This window comes from Haplochromis burtoni, unplaced genomic scaffold (assembly GCF_018398535.1).
Source record: "Haplochromis burtoni strain Fernald_Lab_line unplaced genomic scaffold, NCSU_Asbu1 Contig_22, whole genome shotgun sequence".
Classification (NCBI taxonomy): domain Eukaryota; kingdom Metazoa; phylum Chordata; class Actinopteri; order Cichliformes; family Cichlidae; genus Haplochromis; species Haplochromis burtoni.
In genome coordinates this window covers 1618692-1623480 of record NW_024582383.1, presented here as the reverse complement: position 1 = coordinate 1623480, position 4789 = coordinate 1618692, and the positions used below count along the sequence as shown (strand labels likewise).

At 41.4% G+C, this 4789-nt stretch overlaps 1 non-coding gene across 1 annotated transcript; it reads right to left on the bottom strand.

The window, feature by feature from the left end:
• Positions 1 to 3206: 3206 nt before the first annotated feature.
• trnat-ugu lies at positions 3207 to 3279 on the bottom strand. Its single transcript has one exon. It is a non-coding gene; the product is annotated as a tRNA-Thr (tRNA).
• Positions 3280 to 4789: the final 1510 nt, after the last annotated feature.

Genomic DNA, 4789 nt, shown 5'->3' with positions numbered 1-4789 from the left:
CCCATGGGACTGGGCTGGGGCTCCAGGCAGGCTCCAGAGTGGGACCCTGATAATCCTGTCCTCGGCAGGGTGAACTTGTCCTTTGTCTACATAAGTCTACACAATGCTGCCCTTTGACCCGAACAGTGGAAAAAATGGATGGACTGATGGAAGGAAATCAATGAGAGTGACCAGAAGTGCTTTTGTAGACCAATAATTTATTTTTTCTATGGCAACAAAGCATGTGTACATAAGCCTTTAGACACTGATATAATACCAAATCATAAAGCACACATCTTGGCAGGTACTGGCACTTGTTTAATGACGGACTTGTTACTGATGGCAACATTTTCATTCTACTTTCTCTCTTACAGAACAACAGTATTAGCTACCCCTGATGGATAGCAGCACTCTTATTAAACATGCAATTTTCCCAGTTATTAGCAGAGGGCAAAACATGTAGGTGCTATGTAACATGTGGTTATCACTTGATGAAATAACTTGCCTAACATCAAACTTTAGCCAGTTTACAAGGACTTTGCAGCTAGCTAGAAGTGGACGTTTCATGCCTACCTGTGGTGATGACACCTTGAATGAAACCTTCAAACCAGGAGTTTGTGTTTATTCCATGTGGTTAGTGAAGTGCGTCACATGCTCACAGGCTTGGTTCCACTTTATCAAGACAAAATAATTATATAAGGTCAAGTAGTCTACTTTTTATCTTACCTGATCCACACTAGGTGTAATTAAATTTTTCATATGTAATCCAAATCCAACTCTTCTGACTACTCGTCTACAGAAAACAAACAAAAAACACCTAATACAACATTTATATACATGCTTACACCGACACCACATGTGCAGTTTTCAAACCAGCACTTACTTTGTGTCATATTTTGAGCCCCGAGCTTCTGCTACTGTTCCAGTAGCTTTCAAGAGTGAAAAACAAAAATTGCCTGATTATTGAGTAAACAGCATGCGAGTTTACTCGAAACAGTTTTTAGGTCAGAAACATAGTGTTTAGAGCGCTCATGAAGGCAGGGACACACGGCCCACGTTCATCATGTAGCTTTAAGACTGTTTTCAGAAATAGGGAAAAACGAGTTGAATTTTTCTCTTTCATGTCTCATACACTGCTCCAGCTACAATTCTGAGGCAAATAGGAAGACTTCCCAAAGTGTCGTGTGAAAATATAGGACAAGTGTGTCTGTGCATGTCCGACTGAAAGAATCACCAGCTTGATGGACGCGAGCTACGTGAACAGATGTGCTTTTTAACATGGAAGAACAAAAAAGCCATTTGCTGCTTGATGTAGGCCTATTGATGCATCACACGAGGTTTGATTTTGGCATGTGTGCACATTTGAAAAGTGTGGAAGAAGCTGTAATTTCATGCAATTATTCAGCACATGTGAGAGTCACTTGGCAGCATTAGGAAATGTGGAAGAAAGTGTCCTCAACCAAATTGGTGTCAAGGTATTAATTTGACTCTGCAGCACACTTTTACTCTGAAGTGCATTTGTGACGAATTGCAAAGTGCAGCATTTGGAATCCATCAATAATTTGCTACTATGGGTGCTTTTCTCTTTTGGGTTTGAAACCCTGCTCACATAAGGAAACTTGTCTATAAAGAGTGTGTGCAAGTGTTATAAAGTGGGGATGGGGTAGTTCTCGTCAATGCAAATCACTCCCCGCCTGCCATCTAGCTCCAGCTGGCGTGATGCTCTGGCATATTGGCAAGTGAGGCGGGCGGGTCGATAAGGATTTTAACCGCATCTTAAAACGGGTAATGGTGGCCTTTATGTGTGTCATTGTCACTTACCCAAAAGTCACGGCTCCTAAGCGCCACCATCCATCACCTGCCTGCCTGCCACATGCCTCTTTCTGCCTAACTGATTCACTTAAGCTCTGTTTGTTTGTTTGCTCTCAAAGTCACTTTCATTTATGATCGAGCTGGGCATGGGTTACGATTGCTCGCAGTACTTTATGGCACAGAAATAGACAGACAGGGGCGGGTAACTTGCTCCGAAATTGCTCACCCGCGCTAAAGCCTGTCACATTGGATATTACGCTTGTATGAAACTATTTTTGTACCCTTTCTTCCCAACAAAAAGGTGAAAAAAACCGATGTTGTCTCTGAAGCTAGCTTGCTTCAGTCTGACTCTTAAGCCTGCAGTGAATCTAAGCTAACATGAAAGGATTCAGCTGGAATGCTTTTATAAATAAAACAACTTTAACATGAACAACTCAGCTAAGGGAAATACGATCTAAGAGTGATTCACAGTCACTCACTTTACTTCTCTGGGCAGTTTTTTACCCCCTCACTTTCTTTCTTTTTTTTAAACCACAGACATTTAAGCATATTTTAATGATCTGTGCCGTGGAAGAACAAGGAGTCGAGTCTAAGCTAACACTGTAAGGATTGGGCTTTTGAAATGAATTCATGCTGTTGGTCCTTGATTAAAAAAATATGTTGCTGTTCGGGTACTTTGCCTTCTAGGTGAGACCCAGCATGCATTGTCAGTGCCAAGTGGCTGCCCTTGAAATACTGCAGAGTGTGCTTCACCTGTTCAACAAAAGTTGCAAATATATGTGTTTTCACTGCATAATAGCTACAGGCTTTGGGAATGGGGATGATAACAACAAAAAATCTGATTTTAATTGACTCTTGCTACACTGTAACACATTTCCACACAGAATTTATAGCTACATCTATAACTAGTGTAAGGACTCTTTTACTTGTGTGTCGGCTTCGAGACTATTGGACAATCAGTTGCCATAAACTTGGCAGCGGTGCCAAGATGGGATCACAAAACGTTAAAGTCCTCCTGGGTTTGTTCCATCCATTCGTTTTCTTCCACTTATCCAATTCCCAGCTGCCTTTGGGCTAGCGTGCACGCTGGACTAGTGCAGTCGCAGGGCCAAAACACAGAGGCAGGCGACCATTCACCGATTAGCTGAACATTTATGAAATTTGCAAAATGTTTACATGTATGTAAAAGAAGTTGGCACTGTGTATTCTAAGGGATGCATGCACGCTGGGTCCAAAATGCTCCATTTGTCCCATAACGACGAGACTTGACGTCGCCTGCACGATTAATGAGGGATTTCGAGACCTCTGCGTAGATCAATAAAGAAGTGGTTTGCGTTTCTCTAAGAACATGGTGAGTAGACACTTCATTTTTTAGCACATCAGAATGAAATTGTGCTGATAAGGTAACACAGGTAAGGCCCCAGTGAGGATCGAACTCACGACCCCTGCTTTACAAGACCAGTGCTCTAGCCGCTGAGCTATGGAGCCTACACTCTGATGAAGAGGTGGACCAAAGATCTCTGTGAGGACCAATATGCACAGGTAAAAGCTGCATGAGCAGAGACCACCGACGTCTGATGCACATCCAGTCACTGTGTTCTATAGTCAAAGCTGAAATATGACAGAAACCGCTCAGTTTCAGAAAAGAGCTTCACGGGTTCCTCGTGGCAGGCGGAGTTGGAGGATATCCAACAGTGAACAGCAGCTTGACATTTTCAACACTTCAATTTGTCATTTTTAACCTCAGACTTGACATTTGTCAAAATAAAAAATATATGAAATGTGAATTTGCACCATTAACTAAAATGTTCTTACAATGAACCTTTAAATATTTTTCAGTTACATTTAGATAATTTCTGCCTTTTTGTGTGTATGTAAAGTATTTAGTATTTTGTAATGTTGTTGAGTACTATGGCTTCATCATTGTTATTATAATTACTATCAATATAAAATGTATAACAGTCACAAATGGTAATTAAACAGCCAGCAAAAGCCTTATAGCTCATTATTAGCCTAGCCATCGTCCTGTCACATAGACATGTAGCATTAGCAGGCTAGCAGCAAGTGCTGGATCCTAAGACTTCTTGTTTCACTGTGACGAGGCAGCTGGTAAATGCAAAACACCCAAATAAATAAAAATGCAGGGCTACAAAGCGATATATTAAATACTGCTGTAGATACAAAAGAGGCGCCTGCTTTCCCTTTCAGTTATACTCAGAGAATATAAAAGAGACAAATTGTTAAAACGTTCCAGTAAAAACTTTGCATGTCAGCTGTGCGCAGGATTCAGCGTCCTACATATGTGCAGGATATTCACTACAGTGACTACGGCTCACTGAAGTACTTGGTTGTGTACTTCTGTACTGCCACGTATACAGTGACCCGTGCATTATATAAACTACAGTAAAAATATCCACAAGTTGCTTTGCAAATCTTCACGGTTGGATTAACGAGGTGTCACTCTGTGATTCCTGATGGAGAGAGAAGAGAGCAGCCTGTTGGAGGGTGATGGATGCTCACCACAGCAACCCCACTGAGGAGCTGTAACCAAACCACGGTGGAAAAAACACATTTTAATGCTACTATTAATGCCACCATCACGAGAAAATAAAAGAGTGTAGCTCACACAGGAGTTAAACTGATGTATATGATTTTGGGCCTCATAAACAGGCTTTAGCCAGGCCTTGCTATTAAATGTGTTACACCAGTCTGGCTCGTGACTCACTGTCATTATTCTTACTGGATATCATAAAAAGTCTTGAAGTAAAGCATTATTCAGAGGTCAAACACATGTTGGGCAGCTGTGCAAATGTGTGTCATTCAGGACAGAAAGGCTCCATTACAAAAAGTTAGCATGAAATATCCTTCATTAGAGCTTCATTCCCAGTGTACCAGAAGGAAGTTGGCAGAGCTGTTTCATCTTCATGTATATTTACAAAGCTTTGGCAAGCTTCCCACTCATTTTAGTGGCTAGCTGGCAAATATGTTGAGTTGCCCT